The 24451-nt window shown below is 43.1% G+C and overlaps 11 non-coding genes and 1 pseudogene across 11 annotated transcripts; all 12 read right to left on the bottom strand.

The window, feature by feature from the left end:
* Positions 1-24451, bottom strand: part of LOC130222303 (zinc finger protein 208-like) — a 758572-nt pseudogene that overhangs the window by 439888 nt on the left and 294233 nt on the right.
* Positions 2416-2488, bottom strand: trnak-uuu (transfer RNA lysine (anticodon UUU)). The gene has a single exon. It is a non-coding gene; the product is annotated as a tRNA-Lys (tRNA).
* trnas-cga (transfer RNA serine (anticodon CGA)) lies at positions 4035-4116 on the bottom strand. Its single transcript has one exon. It is a non-coding gene; the product is annotated as a tRNA-Ser (tRNA).
* On the bottom strand, positions 4396-4468 carry trnak-uuu (transfer RNA lysine (anticodon UUU)). Its single transcript has one exon. It is a non-coding gene; the product is annotated as a tRNA-Lys (tRNA).
* trnas-uga (transfer RNA serine (anticodon UGA)) lies at positions 5070-5151 on the bottom strand. The gene has a single exon. It is a non-coding gene; the product is annotated as a tRNA-Ser (tRNA).
* On the bottom strand, positions 5942-6023 carry trnas-cga (transfer RNA serine (anticodon CGA)). The gene has a single exon. It is a non-coding gene; the product is annotated as a tRNA-Ser (tRNA).
* Positions 6303-6375, bottom strand: trnak-uuu (transfer RNA lysine (anticodon UUU)). Its single transcript has one exon. It is a non-coding gene; the product is annotated as a tRNA-Lys (tRNA).
* trnas-uga (transfer RNA serine (anticodon UGA)) lies at positions 7055-7136 on the bottom strand. The gene has a single exon. It is a non-coding gene; the product is annotated as a tRNA-Ser (tRNA).
* On the bottom strand, positions 7481-7562 carry trnas-cga (transfer RNA serine (anticodon CGA)). The gene has a single exon. It is a non-coding gene; the product is annotated as a tRNA-Ser (tRNA).
* Positions 8242-8323, bottom strand: trnas-uga (transfer RNA serine (anticodon UGA)). Its single transcript has one exon. It is a non-coding gene; the product is annotated as a tRNA-Ser (tRNA).
* Positions 8640-8721, bottom strand: trnas-cga (transfer RNA serine (anticodon CGA)). The gene has a single exon. It is a non-coding gene; the product is annotated as a tRNA-Ser (tRNA).
* On the bottom strand, positions 10539-10620 carry trnas-cga (transfer RNA serine (anticodon CGA)). The gene has a single exon. It is a non-coding gene; the product is annotated as a tRNA-Ser (tRNA).

The following is a 24451-nucleotide window of genomic DNA, read 5'->3' as shown; positions in this document are numbered from 1 at the left end:
TATTAAAAACAAAAATATACAAATATAATTATATAATTACACTCAGGACTTTGCTATTTACTTTAAAAACTATGTCAGGCCTTGAGATTTAGCACTAAAATAAAATTGTCAATTATTTCTCAGAGTATTAGTCACTTGGCAGATAGAAAAAATAAATGAAAAATTTCTAATAAAATAAGTCTACATAAATTGTATTAATTAAGTATTAATTATGCTCAGACGTTTATACATTTATAAATCTAAATCAGTGTGTTATGTGGAGTCAAGTTTAATTTTTGCTTTATGAGTTATTAGTTTTGTTAAACAGTTTATAGTCATCTCTTAAATCAAATATAAAGTTAACATTTTTAAACAACCCGTGGCTGGTTTGGGTACTGCTGAGTGCTGTGGCTGGAGGGGGTGGGGGGGTTCTTTTGCTCTCAGATGGGGTTGAGTCTAAATATGTTTCTTTTTCTTATCTCAGACAGTTTACATCAAAAATTAATAGAATGTTGAAGCCAGCCAAATAGGGAAGCCCGTCTCTCAATATGCGCTGATTAAGTGCAAAATGACAAAAAGACACCACAATTTTGTGTAATTTTTTAAAACATTGTGTGTGAATATTTTTTATCTGCTCATATAATGAAAACTGAATTCAAATTGAACAATGTTGAAACAACAGGACATAATTTTGTTGCCCTTTTTAAATCAATATTTTCAGAGGTTTGTGCACTAATGCTGTTCTCTAATATAGGTTGCACAAAAATTAAGGTGTCAAGGTGACTTTTCATAAGACAGTCACAGATACAAAATAAAAAGTGTACATTTAGGATTCCATTAAAATCCCATATACTTGTCATATAAGTCGTATTAGACAATCTGATGGATTCCTTTGGGTTTTAAGGTTCCAAAAACAAATAGGAATTCTAAATGGAATCCTATACAGAAATCCTATTGGAATTTCTATCATATTTTGGAATCTTTTCTAAAGGATTCCAATAGGATTTCTTTCTAGGATTCCATTGAGAATTCCAGTTGGAATCCTTTACAGAAATCCTATTGGAATCCCTTAGGAAAGGTTCCAAAATATGATAGAAATTCTAATTGGAATGTAGGTGTTCTAACCTGATTGGATAAAACACAGATAGACTAGGAAAATTTCCACATGGGGTGCGTGCGTACAATTCTGAACAATATCTCAAGCATAAACGTCAGACATCCACTAGACTGTTTAGAGCTGACTCCAGACCTGTGAAATGGATCCACAATCAAATAGAACACACACACTTAAAGTATAATCTGTTTCTTATCCGAGGCTGAGTGTAGTCTCAGCCGTCTTTATCAAAACTGGTTAAAAAATGGTATAATCTACATTCAGGCAGTTATATCCTTACTACACAAAGTCTATCTTGAATAAAAAGTAGAATCACCTTAAAAGAATTAACCGTAAAAACAGCAAAATTCCTTAAGTCATTTTAGATATTATTAACTCTTAGAAATAACTATGGAGACAGTTGCTTCCGGTCCTCAGCCCTCAGCTCCACTCAAGGCCTCCGTGACCTCTGACCTAGTTTGGTGGCTCCTGAAAAAGTTATTCTTATATTAAGCAATGTGTTAACTTATTCATTAATTAAAATCAATTCAAAGTTAATTACTCATTTAAATAATCAAATGATTATATAAAAATAATGAGGAACAAGATGGTGAGGAAAGGATAAACGTTGATTCATGCTGAGATGGATAGGAAGGTATAAGTCCAAATCCTCCATGCTCTACAAAAGTTGGCTTACACGCCCAAACAGGGACTTGAACCCAGGAACGTCAGATGAAAAGTCTGACGCTCTACCGACTGAGTTATCCGGGATCACTGGGGCATTAGCTTAGATTTAAGCGCTTGTGACGTGTCAGAGTAGCAGCGTGGACTGAAAAGTGGGCTGTACAAAACAGGTGGCAAGATGCCAATGTCACCGTAAGGAATCCTGCCGTGACCCTGATTCGAAGCGGGGTTGCTGCGGCCACAATGCAGAGTACTAACCACAATCCGTTCACGGCGAGTTACCGGACAGCCGTTGTGGCCCCTGTGTGGCATGTTTCTCCCTCTGATTTGCCCCTTTCGGTTCAGTGAGCGCACACTGTTGTTTTTCTCCTCCTACCAGCACGACGCTTTTCCCAAGTAACGCTGGAATTGCAAACGTTTGATGACTGTTGCAAGTTTAAAAAGGAAGAGGACGAGTACGTGGTCTGCAGGACTCGAACCAGCGCGAGAAGACCCCAATGAATTTCTAATGCACCACCTTAACCACTCGGCCGCAACTACAAGACTGCCTGTGCTCTCCATGTCCTCATGCCTTGTACACGTGTTGTGCATCCAGATGAAACTTTCAGCAAGCAATAGCTCACTGGCAAAAGCTGTGGCTACACAAGAAGAGCCTTACACGCCCGAGCAGGGACTTGAACCCTGGACCCTCAGATTAAAAGTCTGATGCTCTACCGACAGAGCTACCCGGGCTCCATGGCAGTGCCTTGCAAGTAGGCAAGGTTTAGGGCTGTGGTCGGCGCAGACCTTTACGGTACACAAAAGTTTACCGTGAGGTGGGGTTTGGACTTGTGGTTGGTGTAGATGTTGCTAAAACACAACAGGCTACTGTGAGGTTGGGTTTATGGTTGTTGTAGGTGTAGACGTCAGTAAAACACAGTAGTTTGGACTCCATGTCATGTGGGAGACATTAAAAAGATCAATGACAACTGCAGAAGGTCTTTCTGTTGTTGTGGCAATAAATGGAGACTTAACCATTGAAACGATTCCTTCCATGCCTTAGAAGCGTGACTTGATCAATGCTTACCTACACAGCGTGCTGGCATCAAAGGTCCCGTTGCTCATTTCGAATCTCAAGTCTTCTACACTTTAGGAAACGTAAACATTCAGGACGTGCCATTAGCACAGCCTGCACTAAAAGGAGGCAGGAGATTACGGATGGCATCACAGAGTGCAACGCCAATGCCACCTTGAAAAGTCTGCCGTGACCCGGATTCAAACCGGGGTTGCTGCGTCCACAACGCAGAGTACTAACCACTATACGATCATGGCGAGCTACGGGACAGCCACTGCACCCTGCCTCTCTGTCATACGTCTTTGAAAATGGACGGCCCCCAGGGCAGTCAGTAGTCGCGCGCTTCGGTTTTATTTTTGTTGCTTTTCTCTACCAGCACATCCCTTTTGCCAAGAAACACTGGAGTTGCAAACAATCACAGAAAGTCGCAAACTAAGTCCTGCACAATAAAAAAAGTGCATACAATTCTGAACAGTATCTCAAGCATAAACGTCAGACATCCACTAGACTGTTTAGAGCTGACTCCAGATCTGTGAAACGGATCCACAATCAAATAAAACACACACACTTAAAGTATAATCTGTTTCTTATCCGAGGCTAAGTGTAGTCTCAGCCGTCTTTATCAAAACTGGTTAAAAACCGGTATAATCTACATTCAGGCAGTTATATCCTTACCGGCTGACAACACTTTCTCATCACAGCACAGACCTGCGTCCTCTTAAAAAAAGCAGATGCAGTCGTCCTCCAGGAAACGGCGTTTCAGAGCTGTGCCATGCCACTGCTGAGCTGCACCGTGAAAGACATTGAAGTCATTAGGTGTTACCAAAGCCATGGTCCAAAAGCATGGCCAAAAGCACATTTCGCCTGGGCCTTTTGGAACTGTGCTAGCATCAGTCTTGAAAAGAGCTGTGCATAAAGCAACTCTCCAGAAGCAGATGGAGTGGGGAAAATGTGCCACAAAGGGACAGCCAAAAAGGACTGGGTGACTTGGAAAAAAAACTATCAAATCCCAATCTTGATGAGCCGTACAAGATGTTGCTGTCGATTTATTGAACGTTTCTCTAGGCAACATCAGAGTGTAGGGACTACAAAAAAAGCTAAATTGCGACTAGTCGCTGGACTTGAATTATTTAATATGGGATTAAACACGCAGGCCCGCAACCAAACGTCGCAAAAGCCACAGTTCCTCTCACAGAGAGAAAAAGCAAAAGCAGCTGGCTGTTCCGTAGTCGGCAGGGTTCGAACCTGCGCGGGGAGACCCCAATGGATTTCGAGTCCATCGCCTTAACCTCTCGGCCACGACTACACCTGGCCTTGACTCGTCTGCTCTGTTGGCCGGATGTGGGCAACACTAGATACAGCAGAGGTTGTGCTAGCTCTTGTACAACTTTTCTGTACAATCTCTGGGAAGCAGGGACAGCATAGCTCTCTAATCTAACACACTCAGCTAACTTCATGGGCACTCTTTCCACACAAGCTGATGATCTGAATTCAGAGCAACGTGCTCTCGCAGGCCACACCACAATGGACAGCCATCAAGTGATATGAAAATAACGACGAGGTCTCTGACAAACAGACAGGCCTTCGCCCAAACAGGGACTTGAACCCTGGACCCTCAGATTAAAAGTCTGATGCTCTACCGACTGAGCTATCCGGGCTCCTGTCTGCAGAAGCACCTGTTTGCGGAGTTGGCCCTCTGCAAGCCCCTTGCCGCGCGACAACACTTTCTCATCACAGCACAGACCTGCGTCCTCTTAAAAAAACAGATGCAGTCGTCCTCCAGGAAACGGCATTTCAGAGCTGTGCCATGCAACTGCTGAGCTGCACCGTGAAGGACATTGAAGTCATTAGGTGTTACCAAAGCCATGGTCCAAAAGCATGGCCAAAAGCACATTTCGCCTGGGCCTTTTGGAACTGTGCTAGCATCAGTCTTGAAAAGAGCTGTGCATAAAGCAACTCTCCAGAAGCAGATGGAGTGGGGAAAATGTGCCACAAAGGGACAGCCAAAAAGGACTGGGCGACTTGGAAAAAAAACTATCAAATCCCAATCTTGATGAGCCGTACAAGATGTTGCTGTCGATTTATTGAACGTTTCTCTAGGCAACATCAAAGTGTAGGGACTACAAAAAAAGCTAAATTGCGACTAGTCGCTGGACTTGAATTATTTAATATGGGATTAAACACGCAGGCCCGCAACCAAACGTCGCAAAAGCCACAGTTCCTCTCACAGAGAGAAAAAGCAAAAGCAGCTGGCTGTTCCGTAGTCGGCAGGGTTCGAACCTGCGCGGGGAAACCCCAATGGATTTCAAGTCCATCGCCTTGACCTCTCGGCCACGACTACGCATGGTGGCAGCCCGTTGACTTTTTCTGCTGAATGTGGGCAACATTGAACGCAGCACAGTTGGGGCATAAATGGCCTGAGGTTGTAAAAAGCGGCACTAGCATTGCTCGCAGTTAACAGGAACACGCTGCCGTGACCCGCATTCGAAACGGGGTTGCTGCGGCCACAACGCAGAGTACTGACCACTATACAATCACGGCACACCACTCGCTCACTGATGAGCTCTGCAGCTGCCTGGACACTAAGGGACACTGGTTTGTGACCGGGATTCAAACTGGGATATCTCTGGCCACAACACAGAGTACGGATCACTGTACGGTCGCGGCAAATCACTGTCGCTCACCCACAGCTGCCTGGTCACTAAGTAACAGGGGCTTGTTTGTGAGATGCAGAGGAGGATTGCAATTACGTGTAGGAGGCTTGAAAGAAAAGAGAACAACAACATAAGTGGACGTGCAAAACAACGTAGTCAGCAGGATTCGAACCTGCGCGGGGAAACCACAATGGATTTCTAGTCTATCGCCTTAACCACTCGGCCACGACTACAGACGTCTTCGTTCTCTCTCCTGCTGAGGTGGCAACCAAGCACAGGGTCAACAGGGGTAGAGGAAGGTGCACTAGCTATTGTGAAACTTTTCCGTACAATCTCTGGGAAGCAGGGAAAGCATAGCTCTCTAACACACTCAGCTAACTTCATAGGCACTCTTTCCACACAAGCTGATGATCTGAATTCAGAGCAAAAGCCACAGTTCCTCTCACAGAGAGAAAAAGCAAAAGCAGCTGGCTTTTCCGTAATCAGCAGGGTTCGAACCTGCGCGGGGAGACCCCAATGGATTTCGAGTCCATCGCCTTAACCTCTCGGCCACGACTACACCTGGCCTTGACTCGTCTGCTCTGTTGGCCGGATGTGGGCAACACTAGATACAGCAGAGGTTGTGCTAGCTCTTGTACAACTTTTCTGTACAATCTCTGGGAAGCAGGGACAGCATAGCTCTCTAATCTAACACACTCAGCTAACTTCATGGGCACTCTTTCCACACAAGCTGATGATCTGAATTCAGAGCAACGTGCTCTCGCAGGCCACACCACAATGGACAGCCATCAAGTGATATGAAAATAACGACGAGGTCTCTGACAAACAGACAGGCCTTCGCCCAAACAGGGACTTGAACCCTGGACCCTCAGATTAAAAGTCTGATGCTCTACCGACTGAGCTATCCGGGCTCCTGTCTGCAGAAGCACCTGTTTGCGGAGTTGGCCCTCTGCAAGCCCCTTGCCGCGCGACAACACTTTCTCATCACAGCACAGACCTGCGTCCTCTTAAAAAAACAGATGCAGTCGTCCTCCAGGAAACGGCATTTCAGAGCTGTGCCATGCAACTGCTGAGCTGCACCGTGAAGGACATTGAAGTCATTAGGTGTTACCAAAGCCATGGTCCAAAAGCATGGCCAAAAGCACATTTCGCCTGGGCCTTTTGGAACTGTGCTAGCATCAGTCTTGAAAAGAGCTGTGCATAAAGCAACTCTCCAGAAGCAGATGGAGTGGGGAACAACAACATAAGTGGACGTGCAAAACAACGTAGTCAGCAGGATTCGAACCTGCGCGGGGAAACCACAATGGATTTCTAGTCTATCGCCTTAACCACTCGGCCACGACTACAGACGTCTTCGTTCTCTCTCCTGCTGAGGTGGCAACCAAGCACAGGGTCAACAGGGGTAGAGGAAGGTGCACTAGCTATTGTGAAACTTTTCCGTACAATCTCTGGGAAGCAGGGAAAGCATAGCTCTCTAACACACTCAGCTAACTTCATAGGCACTCTTTCCACACAAGCTGATGATCTGAATTCAGAGCAAAAGCCACAGTTCCTCTCACAGAGAGAAAAAGCAAAAGCAGCTGGCTTTTCCGTAATCAGCAGGGTTCGAACCTGCGCGGGGAGACCCCAATGGACTTCAAGTCCATCGCCTTAACCTCTCGGCCACGACTACGCATGGTGGCAGTCCGTCGACCTTTTCTGCTGAATTTGGGCAACATTGAATGCAGCACAGTTGGGGCATAAATGGTCTGAGATTGTAAAAAGCGACACAAGCATTGCTCGCAGTTAACAGGAACACGCTGCCGTGACTCGGATTCCAACCGGGATTGCTGCGGCCACAACACAGAGTACTGACCACTATACGATCACGTCACACCGCTCGCTCACCGATAAGCTCTGCAGCTACCTGGACACTAAGGTACACTGGTTTGTTTGCGAGATTCAGAGGAGGACGGCATTTCCGTTAGGGGGCAATAAGCAAAATAAGCAAGTGGACTTTGTGGAAATACCAACCGACATAGTCGGCAGGGTTCGAACCTGCGCGGGGAGACCCCAATGGATTTCGAGTCCATCGCCTTAACCTCTCGGCCACAACTACACCTGGCCTTGACTCGTCTGCTCTGTTGGCCGGATGTGGGCAACACTAGATACAGCAGAGGTTGGGGTGAGAAATCCAGCCATGGCCTGAGGTGACGAAAACTCAGCCCAGCATGGCTTTCCGTTAACAGGTACGCGCTGCTGTGACCGGGATTCAAACTGGGATTTTTCTGGCCACAACACAGAGTACGGATCACTGTACAGTCGCGGCAAACCACTGTCGCTCACCCACAGCTGCCTGTTCTCTAAGTGACAGGGGCTTGTTTGTGAGTTGCAGAGGAGGATTGCAATTACGTATAGGAGGCTTGAAAGAAAAGAGAACAACAACATAAGTTGACGTGCAAAACAACGTAGTCGGCAGGATTCGATCCTGCGCGGGGAAACCCCAATGGATTTCTAGTCCATCGCCTTAAGCACTCGGCCACGACTACAGTTGTCTGCTGTCTCTCTCCTACTGAGGTGGCAACCAAGCACAGGGTCAACAGGGGTAGAGGAAGGTGCACTAGCTCTTGTACAACTTTTCCGTACAATCTCTGGGAAGCAGGGACAGCATAGCTCTCTAATCTAACACACTCAGCTAACTTCATGGGCACTCTTTCCACACAAGCTGATGATCTGAATTCAGAGCAAAAGCCACAGTTCCTCTCACAGAGAGAAAAAGCAAAAGTAGCTGGCTATTCCGTAGTCGGCAGGGTTCGAACCTGCGCGGGGAGAGCCCAATGGATTTCAAGTCCATCGCCTTAACCTCTCGGCCACGACTACGCATCTTGGCAGCCCGTTGACTTTTTCTGCTGAATTTGGGCAACATTGAACGCAGCACAGTTGGGGCATAAATGGCCTGAGATTGTAAAAAGCGGCACAAGCATTGCTTGGCCACAAGGCACAAGGTTGCTGCGGCCACAACGCAGAGTACTGACCACTATACGATCACGGCACACCGCTCGCTCACCGATAAGCTCTGCAGCTACCTGGACACTAAGGGACACTGGTTTGTTTGCAAGATTCAGAGGAGGACGGCATTTCCGTTAGGGGGCAATGAGCAAAATAAGCAAGTGGACTTTGTGGAAATACCAACCGACATAGTCGGCAGGGTTCGAACCTGCACGGGGAGACCCCAATGGATTTCGAGTCCATCGCCTTAACCTCTCGGCCACGACTACACCTTGCCTTGACTTGTCTGCTCTCTCTGTTGGCCGGATGTGGGCAACACTAGATACAGCAGAGGTGGGGGTGAGAAATCCAGCCATGGCCTGAGGTGACGAAAACAGCCCAGCATGGCTTTCCGTTAACAGGTACGCACTGCTGTGACCGGGATTCAAACTGGGATTTTTCTGGCCACAACACAGAGTACGGATCACTGTACAGTCGCGGCAAACCACTGTCGCTCACCCACAGCTGCCTGGTCTCTAAGTGACAGGGGCTTGTTTGTGAGTTGCAGAGGAGGATTGCAATTACGTATAGGAGGCTTGAAAGAAAAGAGAACAACAACATAAGTGGACGTGCAATACAACGTAGTCAGCAGGATTCGAACCTGCGCAGGGAAACCCCAATGGATTTCTAGTCCATCGCCTTAACCACTTGGCCACGACTACAGACGTCTGCTTTCTCTCTCCTACTGAGGTGGCAACCAAGCACAGGGTCAACAGGGGTAGAGGAAGGTGCACTAGCTCTTGTACAACTTTTCCGTACAATCTCTGGGAAGCAGGGACAGCATAGCTCTCTAATCTAACACACTCAGCTAACTTCATGGGCACTCTTTCCACACAAGCTGATGATCTGAATTCAGAGCAACGTGCTCTCGCAGGTCACACAACAATGGACAGCCACCAAGTGATATGAAAATATCAACGAGGTCTCTGACAAAGAGACAGGCCTTCGACCGAACAGGGACTTGAGCCCTGGACCCTCAGATTAAAAGTCTGATGCTCTACCGACTGAGCTATCCAGGCTCCTGTCTGCGGAAGCACCTGTTTGCGGAGTTGGCCCTCTGCAAGCCCCTTGCCAGCTGACAACACTTTCTCATCACAGCACAGACCTGCGTCCTCTTAAAAAAAACAGATGCAGTCGTCCTCCAGGAAACGGCGTTTCAGAGCTGTGCCATGCCACTGCTGAGCTGCACCATGACAGACCTTGAAGTCATTAGGTGTTACCAAAGCCATGGTCCAAAAGCATGGCCAAAAGCACATTTCGCCTGGGCCTTTTGGAACTGTGCTAGCATCAGTCTTGAAAAGAGCTGTGCATAAAGCAACTCTCCAGAAGCAGATGGAGTGGGGAAAATGTGCCACAAAGGGACAGCCAAAAAGGACTGGGCGACTTGGAAAAAAAACTATCAAATCCCAATCTTGATGAGCCGTACAAGATGTTGCTGTCGATTTATTGAACGTTTCTCTAGGCATCATCAGAGTGTAGGGACTACAAAAAAAGCTAAATTGCAACTAGTCGCTGGACTTTAATTATTCAATATGGGATTAAACACGCAGGCCCGCAACCAAACGTCGCAAAAGCCACAGTTCCTCTCACAGAGAGAAAAAGCAAAAACAGCTGCCTGTTCCTGAGTCAGAAGGGTTCGAACCTGCTCGGGGAGACCCCAATGGATTTCAATCCCATCGCCTTAACCTCTCGGCCACGACTACACATGGTGGCAGCCTGTTGACTTTTTCTGCTGAATGTGGGCAACATTGAACGCAGCACAGTTGGGGTATAAATGGCCTGAGGTTGTAAAAAGCGGCACAAGCATTGCTCGCAGTTAACAGGAACACGCTGCCGTGACCCGGGTTCGAACCGGAGTTGCTGCGGCCACAACGCAGAGTACTGACCACTATACGATCACGGCACACAGCTCGCTCACCGATAAGCTCTGCAGCTGGCTGGACACTAAGGGACACTGGTTTGTTTGCGAGATTCAGAGGAGGACGGCTTTTCCGTTAGGGGGCAATGAGCAAAAACAGCAAGTGGACTTTGTGGAAATACCAACCGACATAGTCAGCAGGGTTCGAACCTGCGCAGGGAGACCCCAATGGATTTCGAGTCCATCACCTTAACCTCTCAGCCACGACTACACCTGGCCTTGACTCATTTGCTCTGTTGGCCGGATGTGGGCAACACTAGATACAGCAGAGGTTGGGGTGAGAAATCCAGCCGTGGCCTGAGGTGACGAAAACTCAGCCCAGCATGGCTTTCCGTTAACAGGTACGTGCTGCTGTGACTGGGATTCAAACTGGGATTTCTCTGGCCACAACACAGAGTACGGATCACTGTACGGTCGCGGCAAACCACTGTCGCTCAACCACAGCTGCCTGGTCACTAAGTGACAGGGGCTTGCTTGTGAGATGCAGAGGAGGATTGCAATTACGTATAGAAGGCTTGAAAGAAAAGAGAACAACAACATAAGTGGACGTGCAAAACTACATAGTCGGCAGGATTCGAACCTGCGCGGGGAAACCCCAATGGATTTCTAGTCCATCATAGATTAAAAGTTGCTCTAGCGACTGAGCTATCCGGTCACCTGTCTGCGGAAGCACCTGTTTGTGGAGTTGGCCCTCTGAAAGCCCCTTGCCATAGCTTAGCGGAACCTTTCAGGTTCATCTCAAAAAGGTTTTCACAGCTACTGTGTTTCATCCACCAAACATTGCTCCCAAATTGAAGTGAGACCTTCAAAGACAACCCAGATGGGACTTGAACCAACAATCCCAAGCCCCGGAGGTTGATGCCTTATCCATTAGGCCACTGGGCCATTTTGCCCAGTACCGCCGCTCCCTATACGCAGAGTACGCAGGCTGTGTAGGGCCTCACCTTCGAAGGGGGGCAAAATCTCCGGTGCTCAAAAAAAAAAAATCTCTTCCTTGTATATTAATATTAACAAAAGAATTAATATACATAAAAAATAATAAATATATATTTTTAAATGCATTTTATGATGAACGCAAAAAAACGTGACACGTGTCAAGACATTTTTTGCGTTCATGCGCGCGTACGCGCATTCACGCGGCCCGGTCCACCTGTGTTTGCGCCTTTGCGGCTGCTAGCAGATAGATTAATGCAATACAATGCTCGGCAAAAGACAACAACAGTCTGGGGCTGAGAAGAGAAAAAGAAAAAAAGCACAAGATGAATCCCGTGCATCCCTTTCAGGTATGTTCATTTGTCTGTGAATCTGAAAATCATATTTTATTTGAAGTAACATTACATTAGCGAGGCGAATTAATTAACCCTAAACATCGCCACAACTCCAACCAATCTGCCTGATTTGCAGTGTAAACTCAGTTTATGTGAATTAATTTCGTGCTTTGCTGCCATTCATTGTTTTTGAGCTATGGTAAGACATACATTTTTTTTTGTTAAAATGCTTTTTTTTCCACAATAAACCAAGCCGTTTTCTATAGAAGCCAGTTCCCAACTTTGAATAAAAAAGAGAAAAAAAGATGTTTGAGTGGGTTATGGAGACTATAATTCTTTTTAACTAAGGCATTGGGAATTATAAAGCACTAAACAGACCATCTGAAACTAAGCTGTAGGTTGTGTGATTCCTTCAAAAGGATAAAATTAATTCTATATTATTTATCCATTATTCATTCATTCATTACAACCTTTTTTCATAGAATTGCGTGAGAAAAACTAAAAATTCCGAGTTCTAAAACTCAAATTCTGAGATATAAATTCACAATTCCGAGTCATAAAGTCAGAATTTAGATTCTGTCATGCAATTCTGATATATAATGTTGCAATTGTTTAATATAAAAAGTCAGAATTCTGAGAGTTTTTTCCTGTTAAGAATCTACAGTGTGCATCATGTATCATAGCAACCACTGTGTTGCGTCATCTATGATACCATAGACATATTTCTATGTACAATACATATGTCTGCAGTTCCCTTGTACACCCCATGAGGGCACCCTTACAACATGAAATGATTATAGCTGCTGAATTCAGGAAAATTCACATCAACAAAATGTATATCATATTGTTACACATAATGGATAAATATTTTCCAGTGTTGGTTTGACACCAGATTAATAAAGGGACTAAACTGAAAAGAAAAAGAATGAATGAATAATGGATAAATAATATAGAATTAATTTTAGCCTTTTGAAGGAATCACACAACCTACAGCTTAGTTTCAGAAGACATGTCTGTTTATTTATGTTAAGCATTATCTTATAATGTAAAGATTTTATTTAATGTTTAAGTATAATTTTTGTTTTATTGATGACCTTTTGTAAATGGTTGAAAATAAGGAAAACTCCTTTCCAAACATTTTATCATATATATATATATATATATATATATATATATATATATATATATATATATATATATATATATATATATATATATATATATAATACACATAAATAAATACATGTTTCAATGCATATTTTTGTGTATGTGTTTTTTTTTTGTGGTTTTAGTGGGGGCACCACTGCAAAATTCTGCTTAGGGCACCATTTTGGCCAGCAGCGGCCCTGTGCTAAAGCCTACTTTAAATAAGTCAAAATATATGCGATTGTTGACTCATCACCGTGGTCGAAGCATGCGCGTCTGTTAGCTTCTGTAAAAAAAGACATTTGACCAGCCTTTTAGCAAAGCCTGTATTAATATACTGATATACCTGTGCCAGTTTGACACTGTACATTAAACTGAGAATAGTTTAACTACTTCACAACACTCAGTCACCTGAACTCAGCGCGAGGGCAAAGGAGAAAAGTGCAGCGCTGAGGTAAAATCATATTCTCAAGTCATTATCTTTAAAATAATTATAAATTATAAATAAAAGTATTCTTATTATTATACATTATTTTTATATACATATTATTATTCTTATATACATATTATTATTCTTCTAAATAATCTTAAATGTAACTGGAAAACAATGTTGACAACTGGAGTGATGCTAAGATCATTTAAGAAATTACTTTTGCATAAATATTAATTTCATTTTAATGAAATTCTATTGACAATTCAATAAAATACAAAAAAAAAAGATGTGTTATAGGATTATCTGTTGTAGACTTGACACATGGCAGATAATTAGGTTTGTTAAGTCTTACCTCCCTGACTCGTCATCCCTCCTTTTTGCTTCATACAAAAAATCTATCAGGAGGCATGCTTAGTAAGATCACCATCATATTCTTTAAACTTTAGTTTTGTCCACTTGCAACACAAAAAAAGCTGTTATGCTGGTTTTACAACGCATGAGCGGCGCGTAACAAGCAGGTAGCCGTCTTTTTTGGCGTGCATGTTTACTACCGGGACTCTCAGAGCAGCGCCTGCAAGAGGCGCGCCTGTTCTTTGCGCACACGCGGAGATGCGTCAGTTTGCTTATTGATTTAAAAACTTGGTATTATTTATTAATGTGTTATTAATGTGTACGTCGCCGTGTTATTGTGCGTCAACGTCACGTTTATCTGTCCTTAAGCACGCATATAGTCGAACATTTCTGCTCGACATCGGTAGAAACAAACTTCACAAGTTAAACTCCGCGGACACTGATGCAAGATCTCGGCTTGCTCCGGATGCCTACCCATCCTCCGACCCCCACCTCACCACCTCGCCCACAATGGAGGCGCTTCAAGCGGCGTGAGAGGAAGTAGAACAGGGGTAAGCGCGGGGGTATCCGAACAAGGCTAGCGGCTAACACCCACAAACCCGCTATCCCCTCCATCATTCTAGCGAACGTACGCTCGCTAGACAACAAACTGGACTACATCCGTCTACTTCGTTCATCACATAGGACTGTAAAGGACTGTTGTGCTTTTGTGTTTACGGAAACTGCACATTAGTGAGCAGCAGACAGCCCACCCCGATGCTTTTCTCATCCTGGCAGGGGACTTTAACCATGCAGACCTAAAGAGTGTGTTTCCAAAAATACAACAACACATAGACTTTCCAACACGGGGCAATAACACACAGAGAGGAGCTTACAAAGCCTTCCCCCTCCCCCACCTTGGTGGACCACTTAACTGTCATGTTAATGCCTGCTTACAGACCGATCGTTAAAGTCACCAAACCGGTTTGCAAGGAGATACAAGTGTGGCCAGAAGGTTCTTCAGAGGCTTCACAAGACTGCTTCAATACCACAGACTGGGATATGTTCAAACAGGCTGCCACTCAAAAGAGCAAGAGCACCAGCCCCAATCATGTACACCTTCTACAGAGGCACTATTGAGAGCATCCTGACCAGCTGCATCACTGTGCAATGCATCCTGCAGGAAAACACTTCAACGCATAGTGAGAACAGCTGAGAAGATCGTTGGTGTCTCTCTCCCCTCCCTTCAGGACATTTACAGCACACGTCTTACCCGTAAAGCCCTCTGCATAACAGCAGATGCCACCCACCCAATGCACAACTTCTTCAGTCTGCTGCCATCACACACACACACACACACACATTAATTTATATATATTTGGTTGACAATAAATAAATAAAAGAAAGAATTAATGAATGAATTCTACAGTCTGCTTGTGCCTCTATGTTTGTCAGAGTTACTGGAGACATCCAGTAAGACACAGTCAAATATTCAGTCCAAATGCACTGGAGAGACCTGAAACATGTTAATTTTACCTTATTGGCTATATGACATTTAGATGTTGCATATTATTCTGTGGTCTTAAGGAAAGTGTTTAGTATTTCAGCACATAAGAGCAAATATAGCTTATAGCCCATTTCGTTGCGCTCGGCAGCTTTTCACTAATAAAGCTCTTCATGTAAATTTCATTTTTCAATTTTAGCACGTTATATAAAAACATCGCCCTTGCGCCCTCATTTATGACATCCTGCCGCCGGGCCTGCTATAGCGAAACTTTATTGTTTGAGAAGAAACAAAAACGGAAACTGTGCATGAAAACCTGGCTGGGAAGACGGCGATAACATGAATTTTCTGTTCTTCAACGAGAAAAAAAAAAAATCGCAGACACGACACAATGACGGCGTTAATTATACAACGCAGTGTTTACGATCATATTAACAACTAACATTAATATCAATAACTCCTCTGGCTTTAGACTTTACCTTTTAGAGCTTGTTCTTGTCGGCGCAATATAAGTTTATTGCATGTATAGCTACGAATCAGATTATGAAGAATGATTAAGAGCATGCTTTTCCTTTATTTCATCCTTTCCGTAAGGCGTTTTATTTATTTATTTATTTATTTATAATTTTTTAAATAATGATGACAATATTCACTGTCTAAGCATTCCTCGGTATACTACCAACAAATTACGCCCCTGTACCCAAGTAGCCTACCTAAGTTAATTTACATTTCATGTAAAAATTAACAAATCAAAAAAGACCAAAGTATTCTGCTAAATATCCGTACAAACGAACATGTTTGTTGTTTAACTTTCGTTGATAAAACAACACAATACAGCCTATAATAATGAAGGCTAGTTAAATAGAAATAACTTTAACTGCTTGAAACAGTAAACGTTACATTTTAGAAACTTCACAAATACTAATCAATAATAATATAAATAGTAACGAAGAACACAAATATTAGCCTAGGCTTGTAACAACATAAGTCAGATGTTGAAAAAAAACTGCGTCTCTCCGCCTTTTGTTTTCTATTCATATTTTAAATTCTTTGCCAGAAAAACTAACATGTTGACTTTGTTCGGTTTAAGCGGAGACTTATTTGAGATTACAATGTTTCCAGCAGCACTGAGACGGTGTGCCTGTAGCGCATGCTTTTTCGCAACCGTGGCAAAGAGGGTATCTTGCTCCGCCGCCTGCATTTCTCGGAAACCAGCTCTACATCGCGGAGCGGCGCGTTCTCAACTACCAAATATGCTGCTCCATTTCTCATCAACGTCTACTATTTATCAGTTTCTCTTTTGTATTTGGCCATTTTTGAAAAGGCCTCTTTGCCATACCTGGCTGGACTAGCTGGGCATTTGCGTTCAGTAGATGACACCGGAGCTGGCTCCGCATTTCATGGGCTGGGTGACATGACCGCAGCTCTGGAGGTTCGACGTGTTTGTCCATTTAACACTTATTTTTCTAAACAAGCCAACAAATAGCTTCATCCTAATTATTGATTCGCCTTTCTCGTTTGCCACGAATCCAAAATGATTCCAGATTGGCGATGTAATAAAAGTTTTCCAGCGAGGTTCATGGCTGAACTTGAACTTGCTGTATCACGTCTAAGTTAACGTTATATTCATAAATGTATAGGCTACTTGGCAACAAAACAGAAAACGTGTGTTCTAGAGTGATCGTCATCACGGTGACCGTCACAGCCCTTACATATGATATTGCATACATGTTTTATAAGCTATAAAATGAAAGCCTCAGTTTGGTGCGGAGTTATCATTATACCAAAATCAAGAAAATCTTTGGATTTGTTTGATTCGTAGATTGTAGGCTATTTTAAAAGCTGATATTATATAAGAACTATTAATAACTGTAATTTTCAAAAAAATAAAATAAATAAAATAAAAAAGGGGTTTGTTGGTTGTAGCCCACCTTAAATCATCAACAGCCTGCTTTTTTAAGTTTATAAAGCGGCTCCAGACAGCACAGAGGTGATCTGCATCAGCGCTGGTTAATGTCAACTCTGTGTGAAACTGTGACCAGAAATATCCTTCTTTCAATTTGCTTCTTTGGCAAAATGCATCTGTAGAAACGTGTGTTTGCATGTGTTACCATCCAAAGAGTTAACAAATATTTGTTGTACATTTAGGGGCCGATCACAAAGCGCACGCCTTTACGTTCCAAAAACACTGCGCTGCCTTTTATGGTTGACAAAAAAAAAAGAAGCCCTGCACTCTTTTGTATGTCACTAGAAAACGACTGAATCAGCTCGTGTGCGCGAGTCGAGTTGCTGTCGATGTTATAATTGTAATTTTAATAATATTGTGATATTTAAGATCTATAAATACAACTCTGGATAACTTGAAACAGCGACCAGAAGTACTCTCCTCCATGTTTAAAAGTTTTCCATACTCACATTGACAACCCAAACCCCGCTGTCACCTCAACAGAAACCCTGCAGTGCTTTCATTTGACTAAACAATGAAACAAGTAACACGCTTTTCCGCTCGAGCACACAGCACACAACGGCAAAACTTGAAACGCGCTGAGCGAGCATAAGCAGAGCGTAAAACACTGGCTGCAGTCAGTAAACCATTTAACAGATGCCCCGTATGCAGCCAAACTTTAAAAATGTATAAAGCATATTTTAATCGTTTAACTGATACCATTCATCGGTTACAAACGTGCCCTTTCGGTTAATGCTTAATCGGTTATTTTGAGCATCCCCAACTAAACCGCATGTGCAAGCTCTATTTTTTTTCTCTCACGGCCGCACGCCGGAGATCCGGCATGGTGCCGGAATACTTTAAGCCCTGGTAAGATCATGTTTATTACTAAGAAAACTAAATCAAAATTATATTTTAATTGAACACATCTGATCACATAAGGTACGCACAGAAAAGTCTGTTTAGTGTTGTGGAAAGGCAAAGCTGAATATCTGTGGTTAAACTGCCACCCAGCGGTCAAAAGCTGCTGGCGCACCAAGTACCGCTGTCGCCGCGGTATGAATGGCGCCATAAGGAACACATTGAAGTAGTAACATCTGTAGGCTTCATCTTCGTCTGACAGTTTGTCAACACGACACAGACCAATATTTCTCGCACGATGACCATAATTAATCTACGGATGTTTTCCCTAATTGCCTTGCCCGTTTGCTCTTCTCCCTTTGATGATTTTGTTTAGATGCCTTCCTCTTTCTCCCAACAGCAGCTGGAATGACCGGCTTCAATCCGTCATTGAAATCCATGACATTAGCTTGACTCTGGAGCTTTTTTGATTCTCTGACTGACAGACAGCTGTTGATCAGTAACGTAGCTTACGTGACTGACAGCTCGTCGACAGTATAAACAATTAAATGGTAAAGGTTTTTTGGTTAGCCTATTGAATACTCTTTTTTTTTAAATTTATGTTTTTTGTTTTGATTTTATCTCTAAATCAACGAGCAAACTCGGAGCACTTCCCCAGCGGTGACTCTCTTCCCACGGGATGCTGAGCTCGCGCAGATTCCTGAACGATCTATATCCGTTATATCGCACTTTGTAAAGAGACTAGTCTGGTGGACTTTTGTAAAAAAAAAAATACATTTTGTACTAGAACTAAAGTGTACATTCTTATATGTTATTAATGGCAGCAATTCACACATAGATTAAGGTACATCTGAACAGTGATTTCCAATAATAAAATACAAGTGTCAAAAAAATGGCATTTATCGCATTTTGCAACCAAACTCTTCATATATATGTATGTATGACTATTACTAACCAGCAATGTTAGCTGGGCAAAATAAAAACTGAAAGAAGAGACTTTAAAACAAATAGAGTTTTGAAGCCTAATATGAGTTTAATAATCTCAGTCACACTTTAAAATAAACTCTATTCCAACGTTTTCAAATATAAGATTTGGGATTATATACTATATCTCATTTTAATGTTTTTATTTTTATTAAATGTTCAAAAAGATATACAAAGTAGGCCTTACATGCATAAACAAGTATGAAGTGCCAGGCCAGGCTCCACAGGGGGGCCCAATCAGAAGCTTGGCCCACCCAATCAGAAGCTTGGCCCACCCTGGTCCCACATCAGATAACAGTTTTTTGCGATGCATTTCATAACTGTGAAAGCAGCTTACGATGTGACCGTGAGCTTTAAAAACATGTTTCGGCAAACCAGAGTCATTTACAATCTTGATTAAAGTATTCCGTTTGAATCATTTTAAACCATTCAAGCTGCATTAGATAAAGAGAACCTAATTCAGCATCGAGTTCAGATTTCTGTGCGCATCACACGTCTCAGCACGTATTACCAAGCGCACTTCCCTTTTATATAATTTCATGCAGTCGTAATTCATTCAACAGAAAGTCTTAAAGAAAGCAAATAGTTCAGCAGCACTGAGGAGGATTATCGGGAGATGTGTTGAGTTCGCTTAAATAAGAGAAAGAGCGAATATTATGTTCACTGTCTGTTAATGACACAGAGAAATTGACAAATCAGTCAGTTTCAGTAGGGAAGTTCGTGCAAAGTGCAACATAGAAATTAAAACACGTGTAAAGCACTTTGTTGCAGTTTGAGTTAAAATATCAATATTCCGGTACATATCCACCCATAATCTTGCTTTCGCTTTGCTCTTTAAATGAGATCTCTTCTCTTGACGCGTGCCGCTGCGTCCCTCACTGCGTGTCCCTCACTTGTATAAACAATATTGAGAGGTAAGTAACTGAACTCATTTCAATATCACTGACTCGATTAATTAAATACGAAAGTCATGTAAAGTGCTGTCGATTGACGTGTTGTCCTTTCCCCCTTTAAATCTCTCGAATTATTATATGCAATCTCTTCAGTTATTGGCCTTTTTAACTGACAAGGGAAAAACATCAAAAACAGATTCACCAGATGACTTAAACTGCTCCTGTTCACTGTTGTGTTTAAAGATAGTGTAATGCAATATTGAAAATTCAGGATTCAATAATGAATATACAGAATTCAAGATGTTCAGGTTGACACACACACAGATTTCTATGATAAAGCAGGCTAAACGGCATCTGTGCGTAAATGTTAAATAAATTCAGAAAAATGTTTGTGATAGGCTAAAGGCTCGTACACACCGGGACGCTTATCGTTTGCGTTTATCTTCAACGTTTTAAGAAGTTTGGCGTCAAGCAGAAGAGTACGCAAAATCACTCCTTAACGTTAGATGGCGCTACACAACTTTAAGCTTCTGACACCCGCTTGTAACACAGAAGAAGAAGACAAAGTTGACACGCTTGTTGTTATGGGTGGTTTAAGCAGCAGCTCCAGCTCTAGCGATGAAGAAATGATTATTGTTCACCAGAGCAATAAGCAGCTTCACATTCATATCGCCTCTAGGTGTCTTCATTAACAGTTTTGAGCTTGAGCGCCTCCAAGTGCTGTTTACTGTAACTTCAGCAGCTCCGTGCACATAAACAAATGTGCCAACCTCATTGGTGGAGAAGGTTTTAACGTAGCGCGTCAAAACAAAAAAAACGAGCATGAGGCGTTTTTTTTAAATCATGCTTTTACGTCTGCCGTTTTGCTCGTTGGTGTGCACGATCACATTGACGCCCTTTATTTAGTCACGAGGCATTAAACGTTGACGGAAAACGCGAGCAAAAAGCATTCCGCTGTGCACGGGCCTTTAAAATGATCATGTATTAGCGATCTACCACTAACAAGTAGGCTAATATGGAAAGATCTGCTATTCTAACGTTTGCTTATAGTTATTTAAGAATACTGATGACCACATTGGCTCTGCTGCATTAAATAATAATTAATAATAATATTAAGATTTTTTTAAATCACAAAGTATAGAAAATGGAATCGAATGTTGATATTTTTTGAAGGTATTATCTCAGAGCTGGAAATTCCAGCATCGCAACAACACTACAGTTACTTTAAACATTATTATATGCATTTAAAGCAATATGGGTGATTATATCGCATGTATATTTGATATTTGAGAATGTTGAAGAATAAAACTTTAAAAACAGCAATTATTTCCAGCATCTTAGTGAAAGTGTATTTAGCTTTTATAATTCAGCTTTTGCCAAACATAAATGATTAAATCTTTTACTTTTAGGGAATAAAAAGTTTTTCTTATATATTATTTGTCAACTCTGTTATGGATGAATTTAGTAATAAAAATATATCAGAGCAAGAAAAATGATTATGGGTAGTTACTAAATTGTAACTGAATTGACAGTAATAATATTTAGTTTCAGTAAACTTTTTAGCCAAACATTCTACTTGAAGTGGAAAGATCATATGACACTAATGAAATCAGGATTAAAATATTTTGACAATTGTCCATTATGTAATTAATAAAATATTCAGTTTTCCTTTTGTAATTGGTGTAACAGTTTTGGCAGTTCATAGTTTATAAATGTAAAATTAAAATGATGCACAATGATACAAGATGGGAAAAATACACTGACTAATTAGGAGATTTTTTCAGAATTTTGACTTTTTACAGTGATTTATGAAAGTGATGAACGCATTTTTTTAATAATCAAAAATGTAATTTTTTTAAAAGCTGATAAAAGAATGGCTTCGGTCACTAAATGTACCTGCAACTATAGAATCACCCATAGTAGTTCATGGAGAGCAACATGTTTTCTGGAGTTTTCTTGCAACAGCTGCAAACATCACTCTCTTACACGCATACTCAATTCAACTCAATTCACCTTTATTTGTAAAGCACTTTTACAATGTAGATTGTGTCAAAGCAGCTTCACATAGAAGATCACAGTAAATTGAAACAGTGTAGTTTAGTTTTCAGTGTTTAAGTCCAATTCAGTTTAGCTCAGTTCAGTGTGGTTTAATAATCACTACTGAGAGTCCAAACACTGAAGAGTAATCCATCGATGTGCAGCTCTACAAATCCCGCAGCTCTACAGATACTCAAGCAAGCAAATACTGAGACAGATATAGTCTACAGTACAAATATTAGTTGTGAAATAAAAGTAAGCCTGCTTTTATTAAAATGACAGAGAACATTTAAAAAGATAAATACATTACTTTTAAAATGATGTAAATTATTTTATAACCTTTAAAATAATTGTTGTATTTTATTATTACATATATATTAAGTGATTAAAATACTGTACAGTTAGTTGTAATGTTATCAATGTTATCTCTTGCTTTATGATATAATAGACTGTTGAGACCTGTGCTCTGCTGCATAAAGTAATTAAAGTTACCAAAACCTTACAATTTTGGAAGATAAAAATGCTAACATGTCTTTAACACTTAAAGAACCTTACATGTCCAAAGTAAATAGTAATTTTAACACTCCTAATGTACTTGGTAGTTTATAAGACCAAGGCCCAAGCCCACCAAGCCATGCCCGACGGGAGATCACCTTTCCTGGCCTACCTGTCGGGACGTCCCGCACCAGGAAATACGTGCCCAGCGCCAAATGCCTCTGACCTGCCATCAGGATTTTGGGGATGGCATGAAATTGTGGACTTAATGAACCAGGCGGTCTAAGGCCAGGCTGGTCTGCCCGAGAAGGTGCATCCATTTACTGCAAGCCTTCGGCCGCGCATCCTGGCACGTTGGGGAAAAAAGCAGGGGCTCTAAGGCCAGGCTGGTCTGCCCAAGCAGGTGCGTCCGTTTCCAGCAAGCCTTCAGCCACGCGTCATGGCACGCTGGAGAAAAAAGCAGGGGGTCTAAGGCCAGGCTGATCTGCCCAAGCAGGTGCGTCCGTTTCCCGCAAGCCTTCGGTCGCACGTCCTGGCTCAATGGGAAAGAAGCAGGGGGTATTTGGCCAATCCGTCTGCCCGAGCAGGTGCGTCTATTTCCCGCGAGTATTTGGTTGTGCATCCTGGCATGGTTGAGAATCCTGGCTCTGTACGTAGACTAGATGCCCCAGCAAACACGTCTGAATCCTGACAACTGTGCAAGGCAGACACAGAACTCTTATATCATCTGTTGCTAGATCTACGTGCCGTTGGTGCACGCCAGCCACCTGGAAATTTGAGCACTGCCCTAGGTAGTGGAACTGGGAAAGGCTGGTGCACCCAAGCTATCTTTGAACCACAGTACATTGAGGTGGTGGAGAGGGTGGTGCCCCAGAGCCAGGTGGGTCACCAACGGAACTTCTGTCTAGCACGTGCTGTTGGCTAAGTTCATGATACCGGGCTTAAGTATGGGGTGCCCGGGCATTGCTGGGGAACAGGTGTCAATCAAGAGGACCCTGTGGGGCCGGCGATTGCACCCGAAAGGGTATGGGTCCTCGGGCAGAAGGGGTGTGACTTGTGTGTATTGAGATCAGTGGTTCCAGCCCCCCCTAATGTGGACCCTGGCCCCCCAGGATGGGTGTGGTCCCCGGGCAAGCTTTGGTCAAGTGAGAGCTAGTGCAGTGAGTCTGGGGGGTGGTGGGTCTTTCTAGCGAGCTACCATGGTCCAGTTGGAAGACTGCTGGTGTCTCGAACAACCAGTGGGCACGATGACGCCCACTAGTAAAGTTGATTAGACCCATGCCCAAGCACGCCAGGCCATGCTCGATGGCAAGCCATCTTTCCCGGCCTACCTGTTGGGATATCTCGTGCCTGGAGGTACGTGCCCGACACCAATTGTTTCTGACCTGCCATCAGGAATTCAGGGAATGTGTAAAATTGTGGACTTGGCTTCTGACGGTTTGGCGTCTGGACCACTCTACTGGCCGATAGGAGCTCGTTGACGCCCCAATGGTTAGGCCCCCACCCGCCCCCACCCTGGTGGTTGGGAGGGGCGCTAGTAGTCTCCGACGAGGTGAAACAAGCCAGGATCAGTGGTGCCGGGGTTACGGTCTGGCCCCCGTTTGATGGTTGTTTAATGATTTGGTTCCAGAAGCCGTGAAAAGGCTCACACAGCTGGCGCTGCCCCAAAAAAGTGCGTGTTCGATCGGGTTCTACGATCCCCTTTGAAAAGGGAAAAGCCGTGCAAAAGCTCCCAGTGCTGGCGCAGTAAAGCTGCCCAAAATGGTGCGTGTGTTCGATGGGGTTCTACGATACCCTTTGAAAAGGAAAAACCGTGCAAAAGCTCCCACAGCTGGCGCAGTAAAGCTACCTAAAATAGTGCATGTTTGATGGGGCTCATACCATCCCTTTGTGGGAAAGAGAAAGAAAAAGGCCATGCAAAAGCTCCCATGGCTGGCGCAGTAAAGCTGCCCAAAGAGGTGCATTGTTCCTTGGACACCCATGGTTCCTTTGAATGGGGGTTGGGGAAATCCCCCAAAAGTCGTAACAGCTTATACATGCGTTGGACCAAAGGGATCTTGAAGGTATCAGTTTACACCCCTGTTGCAGAGGGGGGGTTGGGCTTCCCCTTTAAGAAGAGTCACCAGCATCATGACGAGGAAGTGGA

Source organism: Danio aesculapii, chromosome 4, assembly GCF_903798145.1.
Source record: "Danio aesculapii chromosome 4, fDanAes4.1, whole genome shotgun sequence".
Classification (NCBI taxonomy): domain Eukaryota; kingdom Metazoa; phylum Chordata; class Actinopteri; order Cypriniformes; family Danionidae; genus Danio; species Danio aesculapii.
The sequence above is the reverse complement of the archived record's forward strand: the minus strand, read 5'-3'. Positions and strand labels throughout refer to the sequence as shown.